The 15,396-nt window shown below is 51.1% G+C and overlaps 1 long non-coding RNA gene across 9 annotated transcripts; it reads left to right on the top strand.

The window, feature by feature from the left end:
- Positions 1-901: 901 nt before the first annotated feature.
- On the top strand, positions 902-9,902 carry LOC139826758 (uncharacterized). Of its 9 annotated transcripts, XR_011736895.1 has the most exons (8): positions 966-1,186; positions 2,590-2,983; positions 3,453-3,564; positions 4,583-5,037; positions 5,544-5,648; positions 5,734-6,390; positions 9,089-9,156; positions 9,830-9,902. It is a non-coding gene; the product is annotated as an uncharacterized lncRNA (long non-coding RNA). The 9 variants fall into 9 exon arrangements; XR_011736894.1 differs by lacking the exons at positions 9,089-9,156; positions 9,830-9,902 and having other exon boundaries at positions 5,734-6,682; XR_011736896.1 differs by lacking the exons at positions 9,089-9,156; positions 9,830-9,902 and having other exon boundaries at positions 4,583-5,002; positions 5,734-6,682.
- The last annotated feature ends 5,494 nt before the right edge of the window (positions 9,903-15,396 follow it).

A 15,396-nucleotide genomic window follows, 5' to 3' on the forward strand; every position in this document is an offset into this window, starting at 1 on the left:
TTCGGGGAGCTCAGGCTGCCCACGGGTCAAGAAAAAGCGCCCGCGCTGCGGGGCCCGTGGGCGCTGCGTGACCGCGCTCGGTGCTGCCGTCTGGTGGCCACAGCCCGGAACTGCAGCTGGGGAGCGGCGCCCGGTGCCCGTGCCGGGGGTAAGAGGGGGGCGCTGCCGCTGCGACCGAGGTCGTGCCCGTCAGAAAGGGGGGGGCAGCGGTCGGACGAGCCGCCGGGAAAAAAAGAGGCGCCCGGCTCTCCCGGGGCGGCCCCGCTGCGAGAGGAACGGGCGAGGCGGCAGCAGGAGGCGGCGGCGTCTCCTCGGTCCCGGGCACAGGGGAGAGAAACCTGCCGGCCGGAGCTCCTTAGGGCTCTCTCTGTTCACAATGAATTTAAGGGTAGGTGACCACCCGCCCCCCTTGTCAGCGTAAAGCAAAGGAGCGCGGTTTGTTGTTTCCTTTCAAACGCGGCTGCTGGAAGCCGCGCGGGCAAAGGGCGTGGGGGTCCCGGCAGGGCGGAGAGCAGACGGGTGAGGGTGCAGAGCGGGCCAATCAGATGGCGCGGGAAGGCTGGGGGGGGGGGCGGATCGCTGATAGGCTGCCAAGGCACGTCAATTGCCATTCTGTCCGCCAATCAGATTGCCGGAGGGGCGGGTGTCGGACGCTCCGTACTGCGCATGAGCAAACTGCGAGTACTGATGGGCCAAGAGAATGATGATTGACTTGTCTTCGGCAGTCAATCGTGTTGCGGAAAGGGGCGGGTGCTGCTCTCTCCCTACTGCGCCTGCCCTCACTGCGAGCTCTGATAGGCGGAGAAAATGGTGATTGACGTGCCTAGGCAGGCTATCATTTTGCCGGAGGGGCGGGCGTTGCGGGCCTCTGGGCGCCGGACGGAGCATCCAATAGGAGGACAGCGTGATGGGGTGGAAAGCAGCCAATCAGCGCGGGTCCTGGCGAGCGGGTCTGTGGTGTCTCGGGGTGGGTACCGGGAATTAACGGGAACGCGGGTCGGGGCGGTTGCGGAGCGGTTGCTGCAACCGGCGCCCGGGGACCTGGAGGTAGGCGGCTCAGGGCAGCCCTTTGTGAGGTCCCCGGAGGCGGCAGAAAGGCAGAGGGGAAGGAGGCGACAGCCGGGGGCCTCCCGCCGCGGGACGGTGGGAGAGTGCGAGGGGAACGGAGCGGCGAAAGAGGCGGCAGGTGACTGCGTCCGCGGCGAGGGTGACCGTGCCGTTGGAACGGGGGGAGTGGGATGGGCCGGCGCGGTGAGGAGGCGTTCGGTTCGGTTTTCCCGCTGCCCTTACGGCCGAGCTGGCGAAGCTGGTGGGAGCGAAGGCGCGGTTGCAGGCTCGGTGGCGTGGCGGGTCGGGCGCCGCTTCGCCGGGAGCTCGGGGCGAGGCCCGGCGGGTTCTGTGTCCTGTACGTGCGGCTTTCGTTCCGCGGCTCTCTGTGTGCTTTTTTGTTTTGTCGCGTTTGTTTTCTGGGGTTTATTTTGCGGGGTTCCCGCGAAACGCGGCACGACCGCTCGCCCGGCGCTGCCGCGGCGGTCTCAGTGCTGCCGCCCTGTGGCGAAACTCGGGTACTGCAGCGCACGGCCGGGGGAAGAGGCGCCGTTTGACCCGAAGCGGTCAGAAGTGCCAGAAACCAACGCCAGAACCGGCAGGAGCTGCGGCTTCGCAGTTCTGTCAGCATTGATCTTAGGACTCTGATTTTGATGCTAGTCGTTTTTACTTACATTACGCTACAGTGTTCTGTTTGGTACTGCTAGTGGGTAACAAATGATAATATTTCGTAGATTTATACTGCCAAAGAGTTTGCAAGTATATTGAAAAGGGGGAAATTCAAGAGAAGCTACCAAGTTAATGTATACTGCGATGAAGTTATAGAAGATGTACCCTTCATTAACCGGTTCACGTGAGGTAAATGCTTTCTGACCGCCTGCACGATGAGGGGATGTTTTTCACCTTTTAGATCCTTCTGCACGACAAGAGGGAGACAGAAGATTTAATAACACATTGTTTAGAAGCTGAGAGCTTAGTTTATATTTAACTAATAGATGTGTTGTGAGTGAGAAACTAAACATTTATAAGTAACTTCATCAATTATTTCTTAGGCTAGATATATTGTATGTTCAAAATTTAAAACAATTGTAATTAATATGTAGCAGCTGTGTGACTATAAGCAATGCAAGAGTATCCAGTCGTGGGAGCACTTACAGAGGACGACCCCCAGAGCTCCCCAGTGCAGATGAAAGAAACATTGCCTGCTTAACGGTGTAATTGACTCTGCTGTCAAGCTTATTTCTCCGTGTCAGTACTAGCCCATCCCGTGGCCTCACAGGGCTGTGTCCTGTGGCGGTGCTGTGGGGAAGGGGTGAGATGCTTTCCTGCACCGGTGGATGTGTTTGCTTTTATGCTGAGCGTGTCCTAAACGGTGTCAGTTTGTCTTAATGCTGTCTGGCGTTGCTGCAGTTGCTCTGGTTTTTTGAGGATGCCTTGTGTTTTGAGGTGGCCCGTTTCCCTCGAATCCTCCGTTAGCTCAGCTGCTCTCCTGTCCCTTCTTCTGACTAATTCCTCTGCTTTCTCCTGCTCTATTTTTTTCAGAGGCTGAACTCTAATTTGGAATTTCTGTGTTTCTGAGGGGGAGCTGTGAACGCCCGATGCTCAGCAGACCCCCCAGCCCAGGCGGGGAATGGAACCTGGGGAGCAGCGCCCAGGTGGGAGACGCGGCGCCGTCCTCCGTCCCCAGCGTGCGGCAGAGGAGCAGGAGGCGACAGCCGGCCGGGGGCAGATGCCGGGTGCGTCCCCAGCTCGCCAGAGCTCCCGCCGAGCCTCCTCCCGCGGCCCCGCTCGCTCCGTGCAGCCGCCCCCAGCTCCGGCAGCTCCTGCGAACCCGTCCCGTGTTCCTGGGCCGCTCCCAAGCCCCGTCGTGAAGGCGGCAAGCCGGCCCTCGGCACCTCTCCGGTGGCCCCTGCGGAAGGAGCAGGCTGGGGCAGGGGTGAGCTACGGTGCTAACGGCCGCTGCTTCTTCTCTCCCTCTCCCAGAGGCCGCGCTGAGGATGTGGCCGTTCACTCCCAGCCGGGGGGATGCCGTTGGCTGCGCCCGCCTCGGGCTGGCGAGGCTCGTCTGACAGCGTGGCGGGAGAAGGGACAGGGGAGCACGTCCCGTGCGTGGACGGGGGCTGCTGCTGCTGGAGCCAGAGAGGTTGGGGAGAGGTAAAGAGGAAGAAATGCGGGGCCGTCGGCCCAATGTCCGCTTCCTGCAGCGGGCGAGAGAGCGAGCCCCTCTCTCCGGGTGGCGAAGGCTCCCTCTGCGCGGCGTGCGGCAGGCCGGGGGCCAACGTGCGCGGCAGGGTCCGTGCGCGTATCCTGGAGCGGGACGGCTGCCTGGCGAGCGAGCCAGCGAGGCTCCATGTCCCCGAAGCCTCGTCTCGTAGGAGCCCTGACACCCCACCGTGTTCTCCTAGGCTGAGGACGGCCGAGCGCCCCGAGTTACCGGAGAGGAAGGGAGGAGAGAAGGAGACGGGAGCGTCTGAGCTGTTAGAAGCCTCGTGGCAGCCACCGAAAGTGAGAGCCGCTGTGAGTCCCTGGCCCTCAGGGCCTCATCCCCCACTTGCACGTCCTAGTGCCTCCCTGCCCCTCCTTGGTGGAGGTTTTGGTTTATTATTATTATTTTAAAATTTTGCTTCCCTATACCTCTCCTTTTCTCTTTATTTTTGTCTCCTGCTCCATCTTCTATGGCTGTTTTTCCCTTTTCCATATCTTTGTCTTGATCTGCATCAGTCTCTTTTTTTCCCCACAGTTTCTCTGGCCTGTTCCCTGCTGTTCTTTTCTTCTCAGTACCTGTACGTGCAGCTCTTATCTCCCACCTTCCTATCTCTCTTCTTCCTGCCTTGCCCTTCTCTCTCTATTCGTTTGTCTCGCTCACTGTTGCTGGTGTTTTTTGTTCAGCATCTCGGCGTTCCATTCCTCCTTCCTGTTCATCTCTTATTCTTTCTGACCTTTAATGCTGCTCCCTGTCCCATTGTTTCTCGCTGTATCCCTGTGTCCTGCTCCCTACCGACAGTCATATTCTTCCCTGTCCTGTTGGCCATCCCAGGTTTCTTCCTCCATCTCCATCCTCGCCCCATCTCTTGGTCCTGCTCCCTACCCACCCCGGTTCCTGTTTCTCTGCCCTTCTCCTTGTCTTACTCCTGGTTTCTCTGTCCTCTTCCCTCTTTGTTTTTGTTTCTCTGTCGCTCTGCCCTGCTCCCTGTCACTGCGTTTCCTCCTTCCTGTCTCTGTCCCGCAGCCCGGCGCTCACTTCTCCTTTGTCTGTCTCTCCCACTGCCCATTCTAGGATTTTTCCCACCGTCTCTGTCTCCTGCTCCTTGTCTCTCATTTTGGCCTCTTCTTCCCTTTGCCCTGCTCCCTGGCCCTTTTGCCCCTCTCTCTGTGTCACCTTGTCTTGCTCCCTGTCGCTATCTTTCTCTGGCAAGCTTACCCTCCTTTTCAAAGGAATCACAAAATCACTTTGTTGGAAAAGATAACTGCAATTTAAAATATCTTTACCCTTTGAAGAAACAGCCTGGAAAAGATAATTTTTTTTTTTTTTCAGTGGGGCGGTTCACGAGGACGGATGGGCTGCTGGGCTCTTCAATGACAGCATCCAGGGCGAGGAAGGAAATCTTGGCTATACTTGGGTGATGTCTGTGTTCTGTGTGTATCTGGGAAAATTTGTTCTAGGGAACTCAGACTGCCAATGAGTCAAAAATGGCCTGGTTATCCAAAAAACGCAAACGCTCCAGTGGCCGTATCAACAGCTGTACTGAAGATGGTGCAAAATACTTTTTTCTCCACTCAGCTGTAGCCTTCGCAAGAAAAAAGGAAGTGTCAGGTTCCTCTCCAGCTTTGTTCTGAAGGGCTTTTCCTCTTTCAGCTGGATGTCTGCTGCCACCGTTTCACCGCGGTTGCCCCGTCTTCTGCTACAGAAGTACCAGACAGACAGAAGGAATCCAGAGCGGTCTGCCCGTACAAGGTACGGCTAGGACGCGTGTCTGCGTTTTTCCTAAGGTATTTGTAGAGTGGACTTTAACATTAAGAATGCACCGACTTTCCTTCTATATTTTTAATACGAAATATTTTACCAGAAGTACTAAAAATAAGGCCTGTTCTGGAGCACGGTACACCTGTGCAGAGCTCACCTCCCTCTGGTTATTTTCTCTTCCTGAAAGCGTAATCTTCTGTTTCTGTGGGCTTACTATTGGATGATACTATGGAAATGATTTTGTACTAAAAGAGGAAAGGAGGTGTTTGTAAGAGTTCAGATGTCCAGAAGAAACAACCTGATTCAATGACAAATGCTTTGTTCTTTTTCACTCAATAGGTTTTTAAAATATCTTAGAATAGTACTCAAAAAGCTGACAGAGATACAGGCACCTGGGCAAATCGGTTTTGTTCTGCGTGTTTGCCAGGTGTTCCCAAGAAGCACTTTCAGCCTCGTAACTGGTGGCGGTGAGTCCATGTGTGGTTTGGATGAGTTATTGTTTCAATAGTGACTTTTTTCTCTTAACCTACAGTGTGTAGTTCTGACTTCAGTTGGTAAGAAATCTTCCAAAACGGCAGCATTCCTCATTCCAAGAAGCTGCATTTTATGAACCTGCCCTCCGAGTGGATCTTCCCAGGTGATGTAGTGGGCAGTGGCCTCATCAACAACAGGACTGTTCATTTTCTTTGAAACAACCAACCAAAGTCCATTTCCTTCCGCAGAGCCCAGCACAGCAGGCCTGGCAAAGGTTGGTGGCACCGCTGGGCTTTGGGTTCCCGGTTGCGACAGTCGAGCTGTCACGGTCACAGAAACGTGTTCCCCTGTGTGCTGCAGTGCAGCCAAAAGTGTTCGTGAGTCTGACGCTCCTTTTTCGTAGCCTTATGCTGCACTGCAGGAATGGGGATATTTATTTATTTTTTAAAGTAAACCCATGTCTTCTATCTCACTGATTTTCCTATCAATGAAACTTAAAGCAAATAAAATGGTCTAATTTACATGTTGACTTCCATAGTTAAGAGTAATTGTTGAGTAGGTGCAGCATATAATTTATTAGGTGTACTTAAGCAGATGGGTATTTGTTCTAAAAACTGAAAAAGAGAGGCAACTGGATGCTATGAGTGTTTCCCCAATATCTGACAGCGTGCTCTGACGTACTTTGTTTCTGTCTGGCTCTCAGTGGCGCTTTTCCCTGGCAGGTCGGGGTGTCCCTCGTGCTTGAGCCGTGCAGCTGGCCACGTGTCACTGCTCATCGTGCCACACGCCAAGTGTGAATCGATAGCTCTGTCTAAATATACATAAATGTAATAATATGATTGTAACAATATGCCAACATCTGCAAGTCTAGAAAGATATTTGTGTCCAAAGAGAAGGCTAAACAGGTGCGTAAGTATAAATGGATATTCTAGATAATAAGTGGTGATATATATAAGCATAAACAGATATTCTGTATAAGTTTAAGCAGATATATACATGTAAATGCATACGCAAGTGTGTAGATGTCTAAGTAGATATATATTACAGTGGAAATAGATGATATCTATGAATCAAATATATTCCCTAAATACATACGTATGTGTAAAAAGAGACATAGGAGTCAATGTCAGTGATGTACAAGGTTTTTAAAATGCAAAGAAATTCTGTTTATAGAAAGGATTAAAAAACTCATCCTTACCCGGAAATGTCTCTGGCGGGTGCACTTGAGGGAAAGGCCTGAGCTGCCCCCAGGGAGCAGAACGGCACCCGCACCTGGTCAGCGGTGGGAGCAGGGGCTGGGGGGCTCTGTGTGCGAGCCAGACGCTTCGTTCCATAACTGCGGCAGCCGGGGAGCTGCTGCGAGCTCTCTGCTGAGTGACTGTGTGGTGATGGTTTTTACTACTCACAGGGCACTGGGCAAGCCCAATTTAGTTTTCTTGTAATCTAACTTAAGTAAAAGCGTACTGAATAGAATTAATCACCCGACTTACAAGGCTGTGTGTCGTCTTTGTGTTTGTGGTTTGTTTTTTTTTTTTTTTTTTGAATACGCTCTCCGCTTCATGTTGCTGGGAAAACCGTGTGCTGTAAAGTTCTGCTCATATTTACCAAAAGCAGCTACAGGTTACACTGGACATCTGTGAGATCAGGTGTGGTTTGTACTTCGCAGGGAAAGAAACAGAAAACAGGAAAAGAAATAGAACGAGAATTAATAGAAGTAGAAATAATAGAAATAGATGGGGTCGAATAGAAACAGAACAGAGCAGAGCGTCGTGCCGGATATGCAAATCTCCTCGGGGCTTGGGCAGGGAGGTGAGTAGGCGGGGAGAATGCAAATTGAGATTCGAAGCCTGCAAATCAGATTGCGAGAGATAAGAGGAGGGGCGGGGCGCGTGGGAACGACAGGCGGGGCGAGGATGGGGCGGAGAAATGCAAATCAGAGGCGTGGCTACGCAAATAGGGCACTAGAGAGCTCGAACGGGCCGCCGGGAGGTTCCGCCGAGGAGGGTTCTCTGGGTGGGGTGGTTCTCTAGAGCGGATTTTCTGTTCCGCGTTGTCCCGGGTGGCTCGTTTGCTGTGGGTGATCCCGGGTGGTCACCCCGGTGCAGGTCACCCCCGCACGCACGCGGACGTTCAGCCCCGGTTCCGCGCATGCGCGGTGGCGCCCCGGTGCTCCCGCGGTGCACCGGCCGCCGGGTGTCGCTGGTGCTGCCGCCCGGTGGCCACAGCGCAGTACTGCAGCCCGGCGCGGGGAGTGCGGCATCAGGCTCAAACCAGAGCTCAAGCCCTGCGCTTGTGGGACGGCCTAGTAGAGCTGGGCTTCGGTTTGGAGGAGTTTTAATGCACGTGTTAAATTCCAGAGGAAAACTTTGTCTAGTCAGTTAATTGATACGGTTTTAGTGGCATGTATTACATGTTAATATACAAAGCAGGGTTACAGTGTTCTGTAACATGCATAGGAGGACGTATATTTAAGACAATTCTAGATGTAAACAAGCATTATGGTTCTTATTGGGATATTTTGGCATCTAAACTCTTAAATGGGGGAAAACGTGTGAAGCTCCTGCTAGAACCGCTGCAGAGTGGTGAAGAATGAATATGGGACAGATCACGTTTAGATGCTTCACTCCTGTCACTTTCAGTCCATAAGGAAGCCAAATAACATGTTTGTGATTTATAAACGTTACTTTAATGTTCATGGTTTTTGCAGGTCACACATCCCAGGGTCTCAGCTGCTGCAGTTCACATAATGTACAGTGAACAGGAGGCGCTGGGTGTCCCCAAAGCGCGCTTCAAATCTGTAGGGTACTCTAACCTGGAACCCTCATTTGACATTTACCGTCTTTGGTTTTCTGAGTGTATTCAACTAAGTAGTAGTTTATTTTTAATGCATCATATTCAATTTATGTTAAAACACTTTCTTTCTAATCTGTGAAAGTATGCAACGTGACTCAATCTGTTTGAATTGTAATTATTTGCCAGGTGACACGTAGTGGAAATAATCTTTATTATGATAGTGATGTTTTTCTCAAGGATTTTGCTAAGAAAAGCGAATTTCTCAGATTAAATGGGTAGAAGTCAGCCAATACCTTTTTCAAAGAATGTGAGTTTGTCTCTACCTCTGTGACTAGTTGGAAGTATTCGGGTGTACATAATGTATACATTAAAAACAAATAAAGGCATCACTGATGTTCTGTTGTTGTGTATGGGTGTTTTTTCCTGTTGCTTCATAGTGGTCCAGACAAACTAAACAGAACACAACAGCAGAGTATGAGTCAGTGCACCTGGAGCTGGATCGTGTCATCTTGATCTTTATCACAAGAGACGTGTGATTCAATCACACTAAAAGAATATTACCAAATTGATATATGTCCACCTGTAAAATAATCGCTACATGCTTCGGTACAGTCTGTGTAGTTATGACAACATAATTTAGATAGCAGCAATTTTTAACCTGTTTTTTCCCTGGTAAATAATTTGTGAAGATAGAATGGAAGAAAAAGATTAACGAAAGTTTCACTAAATAATTGTGTTCATAAAAAAAAAAAAAATAGATTTTGTTATGATTTCCATTCAATTTCTGATCTGTTTACTTTTGTTTTACAGTTATCTCAAAATTCCTGGATACAGAGCAACTACTTTCCATTTCGGCACAGGTTCCAAAGCAGGATAAGGTATGTTTCAAAATGCACCTTAGATGAGCAGTTACCTGGCTATATAGAAGTGTGGCACCTATGCATGATATGGTAGGAAAAAGACTGCGAGGTTTTTCGTGCAGATGTTCTGTGTTCCCCCCGCACAGCACCGGACAGAAAACGAAGCACGTCCTGGCAGAGCATCAGCCAGAACAGTGTCTGGCAGCCCCTTCTGCGGGCGGTTCTCACCTCGGCCCGTGCTTTTCTGCTGGGCTGTGAATGCAAGGAGCAGCAATGTAGTGAAGAACTGATTCCTGTGAAGTTTTCCCAGGGTCCTGTCTTAGGGATTAAAAGAGTGCCCTGCTCTTATCTGTCACCTTCAATCACATGTCTTACCAGGTGCACCAAAATGAAATGTGGATAAAAGCGCTTATTGCTAAAAGCATAAATAGACAATAGAGCTATAAATGCTTATAACAAGATAGTTTCCTTGAAGGACAAGCAATAGTTGGTGTGTTGATGTTAAAGCTTCATCAGGAAGGCATTTTCTTGCTCGGCGCAGGTTCAGTCTGTGAGCGCGTTGTGCCCCGTGTTGCAGCACCTGGAGCCTCAGGAGCTGGTGAACAGGGGAGGCTCCGTCACAGAGCGCCCGGGAGAGCTACTGAATGTTCTTCAGGTTCATGTTCCTTACAACCCCCTCTTTCCCCCTCAGGATTTATAGAGAATTTCACCTCTGAAGTCTTCTGGGAGCTGGAGACAGACAGAATCTTTGCCTTGAAAATCACTCCAGTGATCACTTCAGGATCTTTCAGAGAGAGATTTTGTTCATCAGACCTTGTCTTGTATATTGATCTGTACGTTAACACGTGCACTACAAATATCAAACCAAGATAAACATGTGTAGCTCACTACTGGATCTGGGTTAGACCAGACACAGCAGTAACCGCTGTGGGCCTGAGGCAGCGGAACCTCAGCTTTTTTCTACCAAGCATATTGTAACCGTTCCATTATAAGTTGCATTTGCCTGCTGTACCTGAGTAGGATATTTCTGCCAATGCGTTGGAGGCTTCTGCTTGCCTGTGTTCGTGCTGGTGTGCCAGCATCCTAGGGACTTACAACTTTGTCACCTCTCCGTGTCTTCTCGCGGACTGACTTGACTGCTTACTCAATGACTTATCTAATGCCAGTTAAAGCAATCAGGTACAGGCTCGGTCAAGGTTGTAGTAAATGCAGAAAAATCTCTTTAATGACACATCAGAAAGCTGAATGTTTGTTGCTCCCAGCTTTCATTGCAGAGATCTGTAACATGAAGGAAAGATCAGGTGTGTGACTAAAGCTGGCTGGATGTCTTCGTGTATACAGAGGACCATGCACACCGAACTTGTAACTGCGCTGTTTCCAATCGCAACTGGCCACAATATAGCAGAGCATGTTATCACTGTTAATTCAAGAGCTAACTCCATTGCTTTTATTAAATGCTGGATTGACCTATTCAGTGTGTTCCACTCTCCATACAAGTTTTCATTGCAGAATGTCCCCAGCTGTCCGTGTGTGGGAGGTGACTCCGATTCAGGTCCCCTTAGTTAGAAAAGAGTATATGGGGTACTCAAGGACCATAAACAAAAAAACCCCAACACCTTTTATTTTGCAGCTTGGCCCAAGTAGCAGGAAGATTTACGCTGCTTAAGCCAAATTGGTGAACAGTTTAACAGCCAAAGGGTTTACACAAAGGAGTTTTGTGGCTCTAAGCCTTAGGTTATACTGCTCATAGAGGGAGAGGAGATGAAATAAGGGTCTAGGAAAGGAAAAGAGAAGCAAAGAAGGAGAACGAAAGGCCCGTCCCCTCCCATGTCAGCCCGCGGCCTTTGTCTGCGGGCCTCGGCTGGTGTTGGGATGTAAATCGCGATTCACCTTCTCCTGAGTGCCCCATCTGCTGCTGGACACGGTGTCCATACGGGATTGTTTTCGCTCTGAGTGACCCATTGCTGCGGGATGAGCTGTTGTTGCCATAATGTCTGAGACATAATTCTGTTGAGTCTCTGGCGCAGGAGGCAGATGGTGCTTGTCTGAAAAACCCCCAGTTTCAATCACTACAAATGTTCATGGTTTGTTCAACGTGAACGTTCTCTCATCCTAAGGGGGACTGTCAATTGGCAATCTTGGTGAGATGCCTTACTGGAGAAATCGTGTCATCGGTGAAATCAAGTGCTTCCTCTTATGAAATCTGTGTATATAAGCAAATTAAAGGTATCTGGACAAAACAAAACATCCTTAAGAGACCCTCCTGTCTCAGTCATTCTGGCCGGGGTCTGAGTGGCTGGAACATGAGGGTGGGCAGGATCAGGGCAGTGAGCAGCAGGGAACACCAAGAGTCACTCATCCTTTCTTCTCAGGGCAGCACCGCACTGTGATCATCTGCAGTGCTCAGAATCCTGTGATTTAACAGCACAAATTCTTCTATCATGCAATAGTTCCCACATCTGGTATCTTCTCAGCCAGGAACAAGATGGGTTTAGGGAGGGGATTGCAGATGTAAAGCGTTACCTGCAGTGTGTGGAAAGAAGATGCTCAGAGCCATGAACTGGTTGAGAACTGGGGGTCCCCGGTCTGCAGTTGGTGTTTTGTCTGCTCATCAGACACTGGCGCTAAGTGCTCAAGCAAACTTTCCTTTCCACAGCCAGGCCCACCTGGGAGTTGGTTGAATGCATGAGCTGTCTTTAAAGAACACGTGAATTTATCTGATTCTCCGCTGGATTTTTTTCCCCCGTAGCTTTATGCCACCAGATTTGTTGCATTAATATGTTACTTACATAATTCCCTGCAGACCCACCTCTCAAGCCTCTTGTCATGTTACTTACCTGACACATTCAATGCCTATACATCTCAGTAACAGTGTGCATCTTTGTACAACACAAACATGTGCGTGTGTGTATGCACATAAAGGTATGTAATTTGGGTCAAATCTTTATTTGCTGTATGTAAGTATGATAACACAACTTGCAGAAAAACACAACCTACCAATAAAAACAAGTTTCAGCTTAGGCTTTAGGTGGGTGTCTCTGGTCTGTCATTGCTGCTTTTGTGCTGATCTTCTTTCTGTCTCCATTCACTGGAATCACATCCTCCGTTCAACTGCTGCAAGTCTGCACAGCCAGTCTGTTCAAGACAGCCAGTTTAAGCGTATTCTATTTAAAAGAAAGAAGTCTTTGGACACTCTGAGTTTACAGCTCTGTTCCGAAAGGGCACAAGTTAATACAGGTGGATCAACATTATGTAAATGCCATAGGACAAAATGTGGCTACTGTTGTTTATCTGCTACAATTTCTGCAGCATTTTCAGACAATTTTAGAAGTAGACTCTTGTAAGGAATCCAGGATCTTGTGCTTACCTGCATATTGCTCATTCTGCACATTGTCTTCAATTAATGCTGACCTGAGGTATTTATCTGCAGTACAACACAGTGTAGATACTAAATCAGGTCTGGAAGCCATCTCAGGAGATGTATTAGCTCATAATTACATCAAAAATAGAAGGAATGCTACTTCCTTGTTTCCTGTGCTTATTGTAATAAGGCACATATGTGGTAGCAAGAGTTCGTGACCCCCATACTTCATATGCTTATAGCAGTGTACAAATAAGTTATTAAAATTAAACTGGCTTTCAGATCTTCTGTTTTAATTACTTTTCCAATTTGACTCTTTGTGTTTTTCTTTATCACTGGAGTCCAACCCCACTCACTGTCCCGCGACTGGGGACTCCAGACAAGGCGACACAGACGTGGGGGTGGCTGCACAGTGGAGCTCAGCGGACTTGAGAACCACTCAGCTGGTGTGAGGATCAGAGACGTACAAAGCAACTTTGCTTTTTAAATGATGAGGATGATGTGCTTTGTTTTGGAAGACATCAGATTTTGAATGTTTAAGGAAGCTGTAACTACCTCGATGTTTCCTTCTTACCGCAGTCGGATTTCTGGTTCTGTCTGTCGAGTTGTGCTCCTCTCCCGCACCAAGTGGTGATCGTGGGGCTCAGGGTGAGGGGGGGCAAGGAGGGCGGGGGTGTCCGTGGACTTGAATAAGTTTTGTTTGGGGTTTTTTAGACGCCTCTGTTGACACATTGTATAAAAACTGATTGCTGCAGTGCTAATGAATGAACAGGAGGATAAGCAACAGATTTCAGAACCTGTTTGGGTTTTGGTTTATTGAAAAATTATTATTTAACTCAAAAAGCAATAAGATCTTGCAGTGGTCTTCTAATACTTACCGGTAGCTTTTTAATGTACTGGTTTGGAACTTTGAGATTATATTTGATATGAAGTGGCTGTTCCATCGTGGAATATTGCAGGAGTAAACTCTTGCATTTCAGCATTCCTGGCAGATCTGCAGCTTGATAAAGACCTGAGGCTGTTTAGTTTAATCAGACTTTTGTAGATCCCACCTTCACTGTTCAAAGCACTGGCTGTCAATGTGTTTTCTGGTGTTGTCACTTCTTTCTGAACAAAGACGACAGAGGTACACAGCTCTACTGGTATTGTCTGTTTTATTTAAACATGGAACTTTAACTTGAAAGCTTAGAAAGCTGTGGTCTGTGGTATATCTTTGTAATGTTTGTAAATTCTTATGCAGATACTCTTATGCCAACCAGCACGAACTTTTGTGAGTGTGAACTGCTGTGCAGTTAGAAAGAAGAAAGGTGTGTGAGCTAAACCAGCAGGAAGGCTGCAGCCGTGTAACCTGGGGGGCGCAAACGGCACGAAACGGGCTGCAGCGGCGGAGCCCTCGGTCCCGGGCTGTCCCGGGCAGGCGGCAGAGCCCTCGATCCCGGGCAGACGCAGCCTGAAAGCTCCCGGCCCCGCCCTGCGGGCGGACAGCGCCGCTCTGCGGCCGCCGGTGGCTCCGGGACGGGAGGCGAGGGGCAGGGGGGGCCAGTGCCGGGCGCGGAGGCGGGGGGGGGCGCAGCCCGGTGGCGGACGCGGACGGGATTGGCTCCTGCGCGGGATGGGCGGGGACACGCTGCGTAAGTGCGCGGGCCGCGGAGCGCGTGCCGGAGGTGCGGCGGCTGGAGCAGCGCGCGGGGAACGGCGGGGCCGGCGGTGAGCGAGGGGCGGGCGGACAGCGGGGAGACTGGACGGGGCGGCCCGGGACCGGCTGAGGGGCGAGGCTGGAGGGTGACAGACGGGCTGGTTTTGGAAGGAGGAAGGCGAGGGGCAGCCAGCCGCAACAGCGCGGCCCCAGGCCGGGGCGAGGGGGAAACACGCGGGCGGCTGTGAGGGAAGGGAGCCCCGCGCTGAGCGCTGCGCGGGGCTCGGGCGGGGCCGTGGGGCGGAGGGGGGAGCCCCCGTAGTGACACAGGACAGAGGGAGGAAAGCGAGCGGGAGGGGGCAGCGGCGGGTCGGGAGCGCCAAGGGGGGGCGCGAGGGGCGGGGGGGGGCGGGAACGGAGAGAGCGGCGGAGGAACCTGAGGGCGGGACGGTGCGGGAGGAGCTTAGGCGGGAAAAGCTGAGGTACCTCGGGGAGGGGATGATATCGGGGGAGGCTTTGACAGGAAAGGCTGAGGTACCTCGGGGAGGGGATGATATCGGGGGAGGCTTTGACAGGAAAGGCTGAGGTACCTCGGGGAGGGGATGATATCGGGGGAGGCTTTGACAGGAAAGGCTGAGGTACCTCGGGGAGGGGATGATATCGGGGGAGGCTTTGACAGGAAAGGCTGAGGTACCTCGGGGAGGGGATGATATCGGGGGAGGCTTTGACAGGAAAGGCTGAGGTACCTCGGGGAGGGGATGATATCGGGGGAGGCTTTGACATGAAAGGCTGAGGTACCTCGGGGAGGGGATGATATCGGGGGAGGCTTTGACGGGAAAGGCTGAGGTACCTCGGGGAGGGGATGATATCGGGGGAGGCTTTGACGGGAAAGGCTGAGGTACCTCGGGGAGGAGATGATATCGGGGGAGGCTTTGACAGGAAAGGCTGAGGTACCTCGGGGAGGGGATGATATCGGGGGAGGCTTTGACAAGAAAGGCTGAGCTACCTCGGGAAGGGGATGATATCGGGGGAGGCTTTGACGGGAAAGGCTGAGGTACCTCAGGGAGGGGATGATATCGGGGGAGGCTTTGACGGGAAAGGCTGAGGTACCTCAGGGAGGTGATGACATCGGGGGAGGCTTTGGCGGGAAAGGGTGAGGGACTTAAAGGAGAGGACGGAAGGGAGAGAGGTTTTGGTGGTAAAGGCTGAGGTACCTCAGGGAGGAGATGGCATCGCAGAGGCTGCAGTGGGAAATGCTGAG

Source organism: Patagioenas fasciata, unplaced genomic scaffold, assembly GCF_037038585.1.
Source record: "Patagioenas fasciata isolate bPatFas1 unplaced genomic scaffold, bPatFas1.hap1 Unplaced_140, whole genome shotgun sequence".
NCBI lineage: Eukaryota > Metazoa > Chordata > Aves > Columbiformes > Columbidae > Patagioenas > Patagioenas fasciata.